Source organism: Ambystoma mexicanum, chromosome 1q (genome assembly GCF_040938575.1).
Source record: "Ambystoma mexicanum isolate Mex_15411 chromosome 1q, UKY_AmexF1_1, whole genome shotgun sequence".
Lineage (NCBI taxonomy): Eukaryota > Metazoa > Chordata > Amphibia > Caudata > Ambystomatidae > Ambystoma > Ambystoma mexicanum.
In genome coordinates this window covers 499,985,533-500,003,260 of record NC_090922.1, presented here as the reverse complement: position 1 = coordinate 500,003,260, position 17,728 = coordinate 499,985,533, and positions in this window count along the sequence as shown.

The window sequence follows — 17,728 nt, the reverse complement described above, 5'->3', positions numbered from 1 at the left end:
TGCGTTTGGCGACACCACCTTTTGGGTGCCAAGCATCGAGTCACGGTATTCTCAGATCACCAAAACCTGCAGGATTTGGCGTCCCTAAAATGTCTTAATAGTCGACAGGTGAGGTGGCATCTTTTCTTCGCGGCATTCGACTTCCAGATCCGACATCGGGCTGGTTCCGTACATGGCAAAGCCGATGCATTGTCACGCTCTCCCGGGGGGGTTTCTCTGCCAGAATTCCCTGACACGTTGTTGGACAACACCAAGATAATTTGTCTATGTACCCCCTCAGTGCCCTTAGTGGACGCGGTACGTAATTGGGTTTCCTTGCACCCCAACCAGTTATCAGAGTGGGATCCGGTATTCCATGATGGTCTCCCGTATGTGTTGAACCGCCTGTTCTTGCCCACTGCCGATACACGGAATATGGTCATGGAATGGTCACACGATGCACCTGTGAACGGTCATCCTGGCCAACGCCGGACGTTCTCTCTCCTGAAACGCTGGTGTTGGTGGCCAGGCATGAAGAGGGACGTGGATTGCTACGTCAACACCTGCACCGTATGTACACAATGCAAAACCCGTAGGGGACGCCCATTGGGCCTACTTCTCCCTTTACCCGTGCCTCAGAGACCGTGGCATACATTAACCATGGATTTTGTTACAGAACTTCCCCGGATGCAGGGTTATGATACTATTTGGGTGGTGGTGGACTCCTTCACAAAGATGGCCTGCTTCATCCCCTGTATGGGTATACCCTCTGCTTCCGTCCTGGCCACCTTGTTCTTTGATTCCATCTTTTTTCTTTTTGGGTTGCCCTCTGTCCTTATTTCTGACCGGGGCTCTCAATTCACTTCTCGCTTCTGGCGTGCTCTGACCAGGTTAATGGGTATAGATGTCCGGTTCTCTTCGGCCTACCACCCGGAGACGGATGGTCAGACCGAAAGGACAAATCAGACCATGGAGCAGTATCTGCGCTGTCTGATCCTGCAGCAGCAGTGCTCTTGGTTGCGTGCCCTTCGACACGCTGAATTCGCCTACAACAATGCGGTTCATGCATCCACTGGGTTCTCTCCCTTCTATGTCCTCTATGGCCAGCATCCCCGCACATTGCCGATCCCTGACCTCGCGGCCTCCACCAATCCGGCCGCTAGTGCCTGTCTTAGGGATCTGTCATCTATCCACGCCCAGACCATGTTGCCTCTCCGTGAGGCCCAGTCTTCTATGAAGGTCCAGGCAGACAAGAAGCATCTGTTAGCCCCTAGTTTCACGGTGGGTTCCCGGGTGTGACTTTCTACCCGTCACTTGAGGTTAGTGGGTTGCAGGAAGCTTTTGCCCCTTTTTGTGGGTCCTTATGTGGTTTCCCGGGTAATCAATCCTGTCACGTACCGTCTTGTTCTCCTGGGGTCGTGGAGGATCCACCCTGTGTTTCATGTCTCCCTTCTCAAGCCATGTCCGGCTCCTTCCCGCTTGTGCGCCTCTGCTGCCCCGGTGTCCCTGGCGTCCCCTGATGTGTACAAGGTGTCCTCCATCCTGGGCTCCCGGTTCTACAGGGGGCGCTTGCAGTATCTGGTGGATTGGGTTGGTTATGGCCCCGAGGAGCGCTCTTGGGTCCCCGCTATCGATGTCAACGCTCCCTGTTTGGTGGCTCGTTTTCACCGGGATCACCCTTCCTCCCCACGGGGTCGTGGGCTTTTGGGGGGGGGCTCTGTTACGATTCCTCCCACGCGCACACCACTGGCCCGGGATCGTGTGGTCTCCAAAGCGCTCCCCCGCCCCCTGTCTCGCTCATCCCTTTCTCCCTCTCCTCTCCGGGACTCACGTGGATATTCACATGCCTTGCGCGCGCGACCGTGCCTGGTCCGTAACAGGACTGCCCTCAGGCTACGGCCGTTTCTGCACTGGCAGTTACCTTGGCACCTGGGATCACGAAGGACTAGCATCGGGCTTCCGCGTCGCGGGACTGTAAGGTCGCGTGATGCGCTTGCCCGATCACGTGATCCAGCCGCGCATCACGTGACCAGAAGCGCTCATCACGTGACCAGAAGCGTGAGTACTTAAACACAGAAAACCCAGGTACTCGTTGCTTCACAGCTGTGCTCTGCATCCTGTTTGGCGTTACGTACTTCAGCTCATTGACTACTCACGGAATCGACCTGGCCTGCTCTACTGGACTCTTCTTGGATTTCCCCTTGGATTTGTGACTTGGTGATTATTGGCTTTCGACCAGGGACTGTTTGGACTGCCTCACGGATTCTCCCACTGGCACTTCGACTCTTTGGACTTCTTGTCTCTCAGCTCCACAGTTTACTCCTGCTTACAGGCGGATAAGCCGACTACTACTCCTTTTGGGGTAAATCAGTCCACGTGGGTCCTGGACCTCCCCATTAGGTTCATCATCTCTACCTTGACCTCCTTAGGTAAGACCTTTACGTTTTTCCTAACACTGCGGTTTATTGCTTATTGCTTGGTACTTAATCCGCATTTTCTTGCAGCAGCTTGGGGTCCCAGAGGTTCGCGGTCCCAGATTTGAACATCTCCGCCTGTGGCCTCAACGGCTGCACAGAGAGTGACTTTGGGTTCTCTCTGTGCGGCATTTGGGGACGGAGGCCTCTTCTGCCTACACGACACTCAAGTCATAACACTAGAGGTGCTGTATTGTATCTCACCTCAGCTGGTGTTGTGGGATTCCGGATTGGTGTCATCATGGTTGTTGACAGCGGGTTGGCACTGTCCCCTGTAAATGTGTACATGGTTGTCATTGTCATTTATTGTCAGGGTCTATTGTTCAGTGTGTCATATGCATGCATGTGCATGACCATTCATGCTCACTGATGAGCCATGCATTGCCATGTTTTCCAGATGCCAGGGCCCGGTGCAGTGGTGACTGGCGGAAGATGTTGCTATTATGTGTGCTGGCAGGGAAATTGGCATACACTTCTCTGATGATTCCTTTGGCAATACACACTACCTGATCATGTATGAGTGCCAGTGCTTTTGTTCCGGTAGTTGTACTCCATCATTCGGGGGGGGGGGCGTAGCGCAACATGTGTGCAGTCATTTGCACCCCGTACACAGTGGAAGTGTGCTACTGAATGTAATTCCGGGATCACTGTCTGCCTTTCCGCCAATATTTGGGGCATATATGTGCCTGCACACACATGCACGTGCTGTTATGCATGAAAACACCTTGTGTAGACAGAGCGATTGGGTGGCCTGCGATAAACAACCAACTGTTGCAGTGATTCACTGGAAGGACCCAGTTGCAATGACATGAAGTGCAGTCAGCTCTTTTTCTAGTGGGATAAGGGCCTGGGAGCAGATGGTGGGTGATGAAAAGCCATCTTCCCACTCCCTGACGAGGTCTAGGATTATATGGGGTGGGGGACCTGTACCTGGCACATACCTGGTCATCCAGCATCCCAAACAGCGTGGTGAGTGTTGTGAAGGTCCGTGCCCTTGGCACTCTCCTCCTCCTGCGGTGTCCGTGCACAATAGATTCGACTATTGCTGGGCTCATCGTGGCTGTAGACGTTAGTTTGGTGTTTATTGCGTGCTTTATAAGAATTGGTTCCTATGCGAGTTGAAGTTTACGCCTGCTATCATGTGGCGGATGGATCACCGGGTTTGCGTGTGCTTTTTTGCGATGCAACGTTCCGCGTTGAAATACATGAATAAGTTGCATTTGTATTGGAATGAGCGTGCGATTGCTTAGCCGTGGACCGTCCCTCAACATGCCCACATTTTCACGGGTTCTTCCTCATTCTACATGTTCCATCCCCTATTTGGGTCACTGCGTAGGCTCGTCCCACACTCGCAGAGACTTGCTGGCCCGAACTCCCAGAAAAGTCCTGCGTAGTTGATTCCATGAATCAACTAACAGGGTTTTGTGTGCAGAATGGCACGCAAAGTCCCAATTTTCCACACAATATATCCATGAATCAGGGCCTAAATGTCAAAACAACTTGCGATCTCGTCCAGCTTTCAAGATGTAGACACAGAACAGAAGAGCCTGTTTGGGTAAATCGTCTGCTTGAAGTCACAGAGGCATTTAACTTGTTATTATGCATAAGATAACATGAAAATAATGTTCAGCTTTGCAAAATAGTGAGCACTACTAACTTATGCAATGGGACTGCTTGAGATGCAGCAACTATGGGTCGAGGTGCTTATTAGCTCATTAGCTGTCAGCCTGTCCGTAGCAGGTCTGAACACAGCCAAACTGTGCCTAGAACAACACGTTGGTCCCTACGACAATGAAGTTGTGTTTTGCCCCTCAGGCCACACTTCCTCTCTTCCACTAGTAGAGTTATCAGGGTGGTACCGGGTGTGGTACTGGGAATGTGTGTGTTCATTTTTAGTAGAGGATGGACAGTGGAAGGAATGCACTTGGGTCAACAAAGGTGCCAAGTAGTAAGTTCTTCTCATCATTTATGAAGTGCGTTTTAGCAATTCTTGTGAGTTTGGCCAGTAGCAATCTTCCAAAAACTGTTACGCAGAGTGCAGCTCCTGATCCCCTATTTCTGGCAAGCACGCCCTTATTAAGTTTAGTTTCGGTACATGTTGTAGGTTTGTCCCCTAAATGTAACTTTTTGTACACAAAAAGTATTGTTCAGAGCCTTCGAAAGTGGGCAAGTCTCTGGCCCTTTAATATCCTTGGCAGAACTCTCGACAAGGGATCTACAGTGATGCCTCTCATTTTTATACCGTCTACGATCTGCCGAATTTTTGGTGGCTGGTTTTACCACAAAAAGCAGGGGGGGGGGTGTAACCCGCACGCATCCGCCTTCCTTCTCCTACCCCTTCTATATATGAAACCATACTTACTATCTATAAGTTGGCGGCAACAAAAGTGGTAAAAAATCCTCAAAAAACAAAACATGCCAGGAAAGTTGTAGTCAAGAAAAGTGGGCCAAGAGCAGATAGGTGCAGTGGGAGGGTGACGGGATGGTTATCTAGTCCTTTTACCAAATAATGTTCACTGTAGACGATTTTTAGATCAATTCTTTTACTGAATATCTGCCGTTAAAATGCTGGGAGGATGTTTGGGTGGGTGGTATACTAATTGACCTTTTCACAATTGACCTCGGGAGAATTGACCTAATTTAGAAGGGCAATTAGGACATATATGCGGGGGAAACCCCCCACAACCCCCACCCAATCCAAAACCCCCTGCAACCCCCACCCAATCCCCTTATATCATTTATAATCCAAAACCAACCCAATACATATATAAAATAACTAAAATAATATAAAGGTCAATTGTGCAGAAGGTCAATTAGGACCACTATTATTAGGTCAATTGTGCAAAAGGTCAATTGTAAATGGTCAATTTGGGTAATACCATTTGGGTGTGGTAATATGGGATTGGTCGGGGTTGAGGGCAGGTTGAGGGAGGGGGTGGAGGTTCCCCTCGCATTTTGCAGCACAAAAAGTGTAAAATAATGGTCTAAAATAATATTGCAGTGAAAATGCTTTGGTGAAAACACATGGGACCATGAACGGCACATGCAGAATGCCAAGTAGAGGGGGGGGGGGTTTATTATATGGTGAAGGAAGTAGAGGTGTGAGGTGCCAGATGCGGCATCTTCCCACCCTGACCGTCATGACGTTAGGATGGAAGCATGCTAGGGTGAATTTAGCGCCAACTTTCTTTATATCAGTGATGGTTGAACATAGATCATCAGGACATCAGGATTGGGGGGATGAGAGACACTTGATATTGATAAATGCAGTATCAAGGAAAGACCTGGGGCTGGTCATCTGAGTGTGATTGGACTGGCAGGACTGCGTACACTTGGCAGAGTTAGAGGTCAGGGATCCCATCGGGATTTTAGGGCATGCGGACCACTTTTGTTTTAGAGGTAGACATGTAACTGGGGCTAGGGGGCCAAGAATTAACGCCACAGATGGTGGTATTTTTGGGCGCTGGAAATATAGCCATCTGAGGGATTGCAAAACTGAACTTTTAATGTTGACTTCTACAATTGGAAAATGATTTGAACTGGAGGAGGTCACCATTCTCTTTGGGCGGGCAGTGGGTACCAGGAAGATCAGTCGATCTGAAAGGTCAATCAGAATGTAGGTGTGAGGCCAGAGGAAAGGAATGAGGGGTCCATAGATGGGGATGATACCAGGTAGGGTTGAAAGAAAAAGGAAAATTAGGTCTATAAGCGGGCTGCGAGATTGGAGGTGGGGCCGGTCAAGGTCAATAAAGAGGTCTTTTTTTAATGATTTTAGAGGTTTCTTAGGTGTGTGTGCTGCGAGGAAGAGGATGTGGATATGTGAACAGATAACTCATGAGTAAAAGAAAGAAAGATGCCACCGTTCATCAAACTATACATGTGTGGGTGTCTGCTATGGGCAGATTCACACCCCAAAGAAAAACGAGGGGAACTGAAGTAGATGAACGCTGGGTGCGGCTGCCAGGAGAGGTTCTTCTGATCTACCTGTGGGCTCCCGCTGAGGCTAGGCAGGGAGCTCCAGGTGCTGCTGGATGGGCTTGAGTAGGGAAGAGTGTGCTGGACAAGGGCACCTCATACCCCTTTGTTCCACACAGGGTGGCGGAGCAGGCTCCTCTTAAACATAAAGGCTCTGATGTTCCTGCGTGCTCATCTTGTTCACAAGGGGGGCTCTCGCGTGTTGCTACATGTAGTTGCTATAATTGGTGTGGCAATAATCCATCCCAGAGACAATCATAAGTAGGTCTGAATATTAGCGCAGCATAATTTCATACGCACAAATATCCTCTTATTTGGCACCTGCACCAATCGTGTTATTTAATGTATTGGGGGTCCAAAACTCAGAATGAGGTTGAGTTTGTTCAAGGAAAGCATCCCTTTAAGTGGGCTGGGTCTAGCATGTATTAGCCCCAGCAGCATTCAAATATTGCCCATGATCCCCAAACGGAGTTCCCTATATATATATATATATTTATATATATATATAGCACATAGGGAAAACAGATTTTCCCCATGTGCGACAGTCAATGAAAAGATGATGTTGGCTGAAAAGGTCGCTATCACCCCATATTTAGAATCTTATCACCCATTTCATGTATTTGCAGTTCAGATGGTTTTGTAATACTCCGACTGTATGGATTTCTTTCAAAAGAACTGAGGAATTGGACTTGCAGTCCCCTATTTTATTTCGATTTCTGTTTTATTGTTCCATACTTCTATTTTAGTCAATTTTTGACTGTTGATTAAGTATCTTAAATTTAACACACCTATCGAAGGAGATTTTTCTCCCATTGATGGCAGGCCCAATATCTCAACCTATTGTGTCAGGCCACTCCTTTAGTCATACAGGCTGTGGTTTGAGTTCCTTCAATGATACAGGCCCTCATGGAAGCCACAGAGTCCAAGCCCAGCACTACCACGCCCGGCCTAGATCCATCCGAGTGCAAAAGAATTGAAAACGAAACTGGATTATTAAAAGCCAGGAGACCATTCTTTTTTTTTCGTTTGCGGTGCACTGTATAGACAGGATGGAAACATATGATGGTTAGTTGTAGCGTTCTTCCATTCTCCCCAGCCCCGTCACCCGCAGCACCCTGCGTGTTTAGGCAGACATCTATTTCGAGGTGGTTTCGCTGTGACTCACCGGCACCTCTTGGCACATCTCGCGTCCCTGCAGATGAGGAAGTGTCTTCATTCTCAGGATCTGTGCAAATAAGCCTATTCGAGAAGCTTCCCCTTTCAATGTTTCTCGCTGTTTTCGCACGTGTACAGAGAAGGTTATTATGCCTAATGAAATCCATACATAACTCTAGTGGTGTCTCTAGATATCCATATTAGGGGGGGACAAACCAGGGGGCACACATAAAACAAAGGTGGGGGCAGAAACAATAAGGGTCAACAGGCCAAACTTGTTTAAGGAAACATATATCCTTTGCTCGGCTGGGGCCTTCCCCTGGAACAGCCTCCCTGCCTCTCTGAAACTTGAGGATAACCATCTTCGGTTCCGGAAGCACCTCAAGACATTACGCTTTGCTTCTGCCTTCTCTCTTCCTCTCCCTTGGTAATCTGGCTGCTTCAGTACAGAGCACCTGGTTATCCTCTGATTTCAGGCGCAGATCCCTGCCCTCCCAGCCATACACGCGCACTGACTCCTGTACTTGGGTCTGTATCTGCAACCCTACAGTCCCCTTCCAGCACTTATCAGACACCTGTTTTCAACACCTTATTCTTGCACTTACCACCTGCTGGCCGTACTACCTGTTGTTCAATCTTGTGTTCAGCACTTTCCACGCCCCCCCGCCCCTCGCACTTTCCCCCTTCCCTCTGCCCTGCAGTTGCACGTTCTCAATGTCACCGGGCCTAGTAAGATTGTTGTTTTGTCCTCCCTTGTTTCCCCTCCCTTGCCTTGTCGCGCTCTGAAACACTTCTGTATGGGCGCGATACAAATAAAAAATCATATATCATATATCATATATTTTACTCAGCTGTTTGTAGCTATTATAAATGTGACATTATGCAAGTTCAAAGTAGGCTCAAGAAAAATAAAAGGTGTGAATTAAGATAATATACATCCTTAAAAGATACATATGAACAGCGGTTGTAAAAAGGCACCCAAATATTTCCGAGTGCATTTGGTCATAAAACATGTTTAACTGTGTGGCTTTGATTGAACACATGTTACCATCTTTTGCTGCTGTAGATTTTAATTAATTAATGAACAAATACATAACAAAAGAAATTATGTAATCACCGTAACTCCTCCCCTTCATTAGTTACCGCCAAACAAAACAAGCATTGGCAAAACCAATAGTTTGGGCGTTTACTGCAGTTCATTGCATTTTACATTTATAGGCACAAGGGTGCAATGTGGAGAGTGCAAAGCTTTAAAGGAGGATGCGATAAGGGGCGTGTGTGTGAAAACGAATGAGAAGGAAGGAGAATAGGGCAAGGGAAGAAATGATTGACAGAGGGTGCCATCGATGATGAGCAAGAGGAAATATGAGCCAGAAAGGTTGAGAGTGAAAGGGTATGAAATAAAGCAAAAGTGTGAGAGGAAGGGTGAGAGGGGTAGAGAGTGGGGTGGGATGGGTAGCTTGTAAAGAGAGTTGGGTGGGTTGGGGTAGAGAGAATGTGGGTAGAGAGAGTGGGGGAAGGGTGTGTGGAGGTAGGGTGAGTGTGGGTACAGAGAGTAGAGTTTGGCTGGGTGGGGGTAGAGAGAGTAAAGGGCAGGATGGATGGGGAAAGAGAGTGGCGCTAGGGTAGGTGGATGGTGGTAGAGGCAGTGGAGGTATGGTGGGTAGTTGGGGTAGAGAGAGTGAGGGTAGGGTGGGGTAGAGAGCAAGTGGGTAGGGTGGGTGGGTGAAGGACGAGTGGGGATAGGACGGGCGGGTTGGGTAGATATAGTGGAGGTTGGGTGGGTGGGGGTAGAGGGAGTGGAGTTAGGTTGGGTGGGTGAGGTTAGGGTGGAGGTAAGGTGGATGAGTGGGGGTAGAAAGAGTGGAGGTACAGTGTGTGGGGATAGAGAGAGTGGAGGTAGGGTGGATGGGGTAGAGAGTGGAGGTAGGGTGGGTGGGGGTAGAGGGAGTGGAGATAGTGTGGGAGCGCATTGTCGGTCAGGAGGGTTGGTGGGTATGTAGAGCGAGTGGAGGTTGGGTGGGTGGATGGGGTAGAAAGTGCAGTTATGCTGGGTTGGGGTAAAACGAGTGAGGTAGGGTGGGTGAGTGAGGGTAGAGAGAATTGGGTATGGTGGGTGGGGTAGAGAGGGGGCATCGGGTGGATGGGTGGGGGAGAGAGTGAATGTGGGCTGGGTAGGGGTATATAATGTTGAATTAGGGTGGGTGGGGGTAGGGAGAGTGGAGGAATATGTGGAGAGAGTGCAGGTAGGTTCGTTGGGTGGGGCTAGAGAGAGTGGAAGTAGGGTGGGTGGGTTGGGGTAGAGAGAGTGGAGATAGGCGGGGCTAGGGAGAGTGGAGTTCAGATGGGTGGATGAGATTAGAGAGAGTAGAGGGAGGGAGGGTGGGGTAGAGATTGGGGGTACAGTGCTTGGGTGGGTGGGGGAGAGAGAGTGAAGGTAGGGTGGAGGAGTGCGGTAGAAAGAGTAGAGGTACAGTGTGTGGGGGTAGAGAGAGTGGAGTAGGGTGGGTGGGGGTAGAGAGTGGAGGTAGTGTGGATGGGTGGGGGTAGAAAGAGTGGCAATATGGTGTGTGGGGATAGAGAGAGTGAAGGTAAGGTGGTTGGGGTAGAGAGTGGAGGTATGGTGGGTGGGGGTAGAGGGAGGGGAGGTAGTGTGGGAGCAGAGTGTGGGTCAAACGGGTTGGTGGGTTTGTACAGCGAATGGGGGTAAAGTTGTAAAAGCAAAAGGAAATTTCGAGGCTGAGTACCCCAAAAGGAAATACACCAAACATGGGCTTATAAAGATTCACAGATCTTTATTCTAAAACTGTACAGTTACAAAGAAACAAAGTATCAGATACAGATAGCTATCGGGCCCTCAGTACAACAAAGCGAATACCAGCCCTTTCGGTGTGAGAAGTGAGAGGTACTGGACATCTAAACAGTTGGACATTTTATAAATTTCCAATCATAAAGTCCAGCCCCTCTAAAGGTTAATAATACAGTGTCTAGAGTTCGTGTCAAGTTCATTTCTGGTTTGTCCAACTATATGCATATGGATCATCCTAAATTCACATACAAACAAGTCACAATGGCAACAGTGTATTCACGGGATTAACAATAAGACTTAACACATGTTCTATACAATGCAGTTCAGCTAGTGTCCACGTTCAGTATTGGTATGCACTGTAGTCGATGTATGTCCGCGGATCGGACTTGTTGGTGCAGACAATCCTCTGTCTACAAGTCAGGCATGGGACAAGGTCTCTTTACTTAACCCAAACATTCGGCCAATAGACAGTTTACACATTAACTAACATACAAAGTGCAGGACGGCTTAGTTACAAGCGGAAAACACTGTCCAACATTTTAGAACACAGAATCACTTTAGAATAGAAATCAAAATGGCAGACGGACCTAAAATGGCAGCGAAGTCGATCTAGAGTCGGAACTTTGCAACGCGGTTTTCTTAGCAGAGCGACTGGGTTTAGGCCAATATATACAATAAAGGAGGCACGACATGATATCCCATTTAACAAAGTGGGTGGATGGGGGTAGATAGTGCAGGTAGACTGGGTGGGGGTAGAACAAGCGGGGTAGGGTGGATGAGTGAGGGTAGAGAGAATGGGGGTATGGTGGGTGGGGTAAAGAGGGGGCATCGGGTGGATGGGTGGGGCAGACAGGGAATGTGGGCTGGGTGTGAGTAGATAATGTTGAATGAGCATGAGTGGGGGTAGAGAGAGTAGAGGTATGTGTGGAGAGTGTGAAGGTAGGGTGGGTGGGCAGGAGGGCTAGAGAGAATGGAAGAGAGGTGGGTGGGTTGGGCTAGAGAGAGTGGAGTTTGGGTGGGTGGGGGTACAGTGAGTGGAGTTAGGATGGGTGGGTGAGGTTAGAGAGAGTGGAGGGAGGGAGGGTGTGTTGGGTAGAGAGTGGGGGTACAGTGTGTGGGTGGGAGGGGAGAGAGAGTGAATGTAGGGTGGATGGGTGGGGGTAGAATCAGTGGAGGTATGGTGTGTGGGGGTAGAGAGAGTGGAGGTAGGGTGGATGGGGTAGAGAATGGAGGTAGCGTGGGTGACTGGGGTTGAGACAGTGTTGGTTCGGTGGATGGGTCGGGGTAGAAAGAGTGGAGGCACAGTGTGTGGGGGTAGAGAGAGTCGGGGTAGGGTAGGTGGGGGTAGAGAGTGTAGGTAGTGTGGGTGGGGGTAGAGAGAGTGGAGTTAGTGTGGGAGGGTGGGGGTAGAGAGAGGGAGTGGAGGTAGGATGGGCGAGGGTAGGGAGAGAGTTGGGTAGGGTAGGTAAGTGGGGTTAGGGAGAGTAGGGATAGTGTGGGTGAATGGGGCAGAGACAGAGGAGGTAGGTTGGGTGGGGGTAGAGAGAATTGAGATAGTGTGGGTAGGTGGAGTTAGAGAGAGTGAAGGTCGGGTTGCTGGGTGGGGGTAGAGAGAGGGTGGAGGTAGGATGGATGGGGTAGATAGAGTGGAGTTAGGGTAGCTGGTTGGGGTAGAGAGAGTGGAGGTAGGGTGGGGGTAGAGAGCGAGGAGCTAGTGTGGCTGAGTGGGGATAGGGAGAGAGACAGTGGAGGTAAAGTTGGTGGGAGGGGGTACAGGGAGTAGAGGTAGTGTGGGTGGGTGGGGTAAAGAAAGTGTGGGTAGAGTGGGTGTTTTTTATGTAGATCAAGTGTGGGTAGAGTAGGTGGATGGGGTTGATAGTGCAGGTAGGCTCGGTGGGGGTAGAGAGAGTGGGGATAGGGTTGGTGAGTGAGGGTAGAGAGAATGGGTGTAGGGTGGGTCGGGGTAGTGAGAGTGACGGTGGGATAGGTAGGTGGGGTTAGCGAATGGGGTAGGGTGGGAGAATGGGGTTAGAGAGAGGAGGTAGGGTGGGTGGGGGTAGGGTGGTTGGTTTTAAGGTAGGTGGTTGAGGAAATATAGAGTGAAAGTACAGTGGCTGGGGGCAGAGAGTGGCTATACAGGGGGCAGGGGTAGAGGGTGGGGTGAGTGTTGGTAGAGAGAGTGGAGCTTGGTAGAGAGAGTGGAGGTAGGGTGGGTAGGGGTAGAGAAAGTGGGGAGTAGGGTGGCTGGGGGATAGAGGGTCGGGGTTGAGTGAGTCGGGTAAGAGAGAGTTGAGGTAGGGTGGATGGGTTGTGGTAGAGAGAGTGGAGGTTGGGTGGGTGGGGGTAGAGAGAGTGGAAGTAGGGTTGGGTGGGGGTAGAGAGAGTGAGAGTAGGATAGGTAGGTGGGGTCATCGAGTGGGGTAAGGAGCGAGAATGGGGGTAGAGAGAGAGAGGAGGAAGGGTGGGCGGGGGGGGGGTAGGGAGAGTGGAGTTGGGGTGGTTAGATGGAGTAGAGAGAGTGGAGGTAGGGGTGGTGGGTGTAGAGAGAGTGGAGGTAGGGTGAGTGGGTAGGGACAGAGAAAGCAGGGGTTTAGAGCATGTGGGAGTAGGGTGGGTGGGTGTAGAAGGAGTGGTGTTTGGATGGGTAGGTGGGGGGAGAGTGAGTGAGGGTAGGGTGAATGGGTGGGGTAGAGACATTTGGGGTAGGGCGGGTGGGTGTTGGTAGACAGAATGGGGGTATGGTGGGTGAGTTGGTATAGAATAAGTTGGTGTAGGGTGCATGAGTGTGGATAGAGAGAGTGGGGATTGGGTGGGTGGGGGTAGAGGAAGTGGTTGTAGGGTGTGTGGGTAGAGATAGTGGCAGTATGGTGGGTGGGGGTAGAGAGAGGTGGGTGTTATAGGGAGTGAGGTTAGGGTGAGTGTGGTAGGAAGAGTGGGGATAGGGAGGGTGGGGTAGAGAGGGAGAGGTAGGGTGGGTGGGATTAGAGAGAGGAGGGGTAGGGTTGGTGAGGCAGAGACAGTGGGGTTAGGGTGGAGGACTGGGGGTACATCGAGTGGGGGTACGGGGGGTGGATAGGAGTACAGATAGTGGGTGTATGGTGAGTGAGCAGAGTGAGTAGGGGTAGGGCAGGGTAGGTTGAGTAGAGAGATTTGGGCTAGGGTGTGTGGGTGTAGAGATTGTGGGGGTAGGGTGGGGGAATGGGGGTAGAGAGAGAGGGGAGGTAGGGTGGGTGGGGGTAGATAAAGTGGAGGTAGGGTGGGTAGGTGGGGTTAGAGAGAGTGGAGGTAGGGTGGGTAGGTGGGGTAGAGAGAGTGGAGGTAAGGTAGCTAGGTTGGGGTAAAGAGAGTAGAGTTAGGGTGGATGGGTGAGGGTAGAGAGAGTGAAGGTAGGGTGAGTGGGTAGGGGTAGAGCAAGTGGGGGTATGGGGGTGGGTTGGGTAGAGAGAATAGGGGTATGGTAGGTGAGTTGGGGTAGAACACAATGGGGTAGGGTGCGTGAGTGGGGATAGAGAGAGTGGAGATTGGGTGGGAGGGGGTAGAGAGGGCGAGGTAGGGTATGTGGGGTTAGAGAGAGTAGGGGTAGGGTTGGTGAGGTAGGGAGAGTGGGGGTAGGGTAGGTGAGTGGGGGTATAGAGAGTGGAGAGTGGGTGTGTGGGGGTAGATAAGGTGGGGTGGATGGGTAGAGAGAGTGGGTGTAGGATGGGTGCAGGTAGAGAGAGGGGGAATGGTGGGTGGGGGTAGAGAGAGTGTGGGTAGGTGGATGTGTGTAGAGAGTGTGGAGGTAGTTTGGGTGCGGTAGAGATAGTGCGGGTAGGGTGGGTGTGTGGGGGTTGGGTGAGTGATGATAGGGTGGGTGAGGGTAGAGAGTGGGAGTTGGGTGGGGAAGAGAGAGTGGGGCAACGGTGTGTGGGTGTAGGGTGGGTGGTTGGGGAAAGATAGAGTGGGGTAGGGTAGGTTGGGGTACAGATAGGGGGTACAGTGCATGGGTGGGTGGAGGTATAGAGTGGAGGTAGGGTGGATGGGTGAGAGTAGAGTGAGTGGAGGTACGGTGGGTGGGTGGCAGTAGAGAGGGTGGATCTAGGATGGGTCACTGGTGGTAGAGATAGTGGTGATGGGGTGGAGGTAGAGAGAATGGAGGTATAGTGGAAGGGGTATGGAGGATGGAGGTACAGTGGGTGGGGTTTAAGAGAGTGGAGGCAGGGTGGGTGTAGAGAGAGTTGAGTTAGGGTAGGTGTGGGTAGAGAGAGTGTAGGTGGTGTGGGTAGGAGTAGAGATAGTGGGGGTTGGGTGTGTGTGGGGGTTGGGTGAGTGGTGGTGGGGTGTATGAGTGAAGTTATGGTGGGTGAGGGTAGAGAGTGGGGATTGGGTGGGGAAGAAAGAGTGGGGCTAGGGGGGTGTAGGGTGGGTGGTTGGGGAAAGATAGAGTGGGGTAGGGTAGGTGGGGTAGAGATTGGGGGTACAGTGCATGGGTGAGTGGAGGTATAGAGTGGAGGTAGGGTGGATGGGTGAGGGTAGAGAGAGTGGAGGTACAGTGGGTGGGTGACGGTAGAGAGGGTGGAGCTAGGATGGGTCAGTGGTGGTAGAGATAGTGGGGGTAGGGTGGGGCTAGATAGAATGGAGGTATGGTGGGAGGGGGTAGAGAGGATGGAGGTACAGGGGGTGGGTGGGGGTAGAGAGTGGAGGTAGGGTGGATGGGTGAGAGTAGAGTGAGTGGAGGTACGGTGGGTGGGTGGCAGTAGAGAGGGTGGATCTAGGATGGGTCACTGGTGGTAGAGATAGTGGTGATGGGGTGGAGGTAGAGAGAATGGAGGTATAGTGGAAGGGGTATGGAGGATGGAGGTACAGTGGGTGGGGTTAGAGATAGTGGAGGCAGGGTGGGTGTAGAGAGAGTTGAGTTAGGGTATGTGTGGGTAGAGAGAGTGGAGGTGGTGTGGGTAGGAGTAGAGATAGTGGGGGTGGGGTGTGTGTGGGGGGGTTGGGTGAGTGGTGGTGGGGTGCATGAGTGAAGTTATGGTGGGTGAGGGTAGAGAGTGGGGATTGGGTGGGGAAGAAAGAGTGGGGCTAGGGGGGTGTAGGGTGGGTGGTTGGGGAAAGATAGAGTGGGGTAGGGTAGGTGGGGTAGAGATTGGGGGTACAGTGCATGGGTGGGTGGAGGTATAGAGTGGAGGTAGGGTGGATGGGTGAGGGTAGAGAGAGTGGAGGTACAGTGGGTGGGTGACGGTAGAGAGGGTGGAGCTAGGATGGGTCAGTGGTGGTAGAGATAGTGGGGGTAGGGTGGGGCTAGATAGAATGGAAGTATGGTGGGAGGGGGTAGAGAGGATGGAGGTACAGTGGGTGGGTGGGGGTAGAGAGAGTGGAGGTAGGGCGGGTTGTTGGGTGGGGGTAGAGAGAGGGGAGGTAGGGTGGGTTGTTGGGTGGGGGTAGAGAGAGAGTTGAGGTAGGGTAGGTGTGGGTAGAGAGAGTGTAGGTATGGTGGTTGAGAATGAAGAGAATGAGGTTAGGTTGGGTGGGGGATAGATGTATGATAGATTTAAAGTCCCTTTTGGGGACTTTACATACAGTAAACACTATATTGGTTTTGATAACTTATTATAAGTGTCCTTTGACTTTTCTTTTGCAGCTTTCTGCTTTTCTGTTTGTCCCTATAGGGTCCTAGGAATTGATTTCCCCCATTGCAAGGTGTTAAGAATGTTCACGTAAATATTCCATCTGCTCGATGGGAAGCATGGAGGTGAGGCTTCAACTGATCCCTATGCCCCTTTTCCTTTTGAGGGGATTGAGGGGTTTGTTTAGATTAAGAGGAGTTAATTGGTTTCACTCGCTTTTCAGGGAGATTTTGCAACTTGGCAAATTCGGATTTCTGACATACAACCCTTATCAAATTCTTTTGGGGGCCTTGGGAAGTAAGCGTAAGGGCTTTGCTGTCTGTATTTTCTTGGGCATGGCTTCAACATGCCCAGGCTCACCATGCGTTAGTAATTTATAGACATACCTTACTTGCATAGAGAACACCTCCTCACCAACGATCACTCCTCTTGGCGCTGTGCCCCATAGAATACAGTTCAGTCCCATGATAAATTTGATGTAATCGTACACACAACACCTCTACCTTTTCCTTCTCATGCCATCCTGTGCATCTTATCTATCCCTCACCCTCATTCCAACAATCTACCCTACTTTGCTCCTCCCTACCACTACTGAATCTTCTATTATGCCCCTCCTTCACGTCCCTGATACGCAAAGCGCTCCAGCACCATAAACTATGTCAGGAAGCGCTATACAAATGCAAGATAACATAACATAACATGGCAGTGGGAGCCATGACCTTTCATGCAGCGTGCATAGTTTCTGCAGTAGCTTCCTTTAAAATGCAGAGAATTCACAACCTTCACTAACATGCAATTTATGCACCGCTTCATTAGAGTATTTGTCAAAGTCACAATGTTAAATGCACATTATGAGGCACATCACAAAGCTATCCATTGCTTGTCCTCTTACTTGAGTTGTTGTATGGAAGGGGCTATGCTCATATTCAATGTTTTTCTGAGGAGCTTTTCTGAGGAGCAACGTACTCAATGAGTATGGTCTTCACTGCATCAGGTGTATCAGTGGTGTCATCTGGTAGCTCCTAGATAATAACATGGACAGCTGGGCTCACTGAATGAATGAGTATGCCTCTCATGCACTTCTCATCCTGTCAGCACATTGCCTCTAGGACCACATCACATCGAAATGTCACATCCATTGAACCCACCTGGGAACCAAATTGCTGGAGCCTTTAAAATCAAAATGGAGGGGGAGCACATCCATGATGAGTTACCAGATTGAGGCAGGAATGATCTGGCCGAGATAGAGCACGAGATGTCATCAGAAGACATTGTGGTGGGCGTGCCAAAGAGAGAGATGGGACACACAGCAGTGATGGTCTTATGTATCAACAATCACTAGCACATTTCTTCTATTTATTGCAGCAGTGGTGGCTGAAGGCTGAGGATCACTGAGCATTATGTAAATCATCCCAAATGTCTGGTAAGGAGGGCAGAGTCAGTGAGGATACAGGTGATAGATGCTGCAATGTACTCTACACAGGAGTGAAGGAGAGTGGGGTGTTGGCTGCATTCTAGATTCACACTGCCCTGGAGATTTCATGTGAACTGCTTGTGATGGAGTCAGCAACCACTTAGAAATGAAGACAAACTCAGTCTCATTACGAGTTTGGTGGTATCTAGGTGGTAAATCCACTGAGATACCGCCAAATTGTATTAGCGTTACCGGCACTCAGTCTTGCAGCTTTACTGCCGGATTATGAGTGCTGGCAAGGGTGATTAATCCCCAT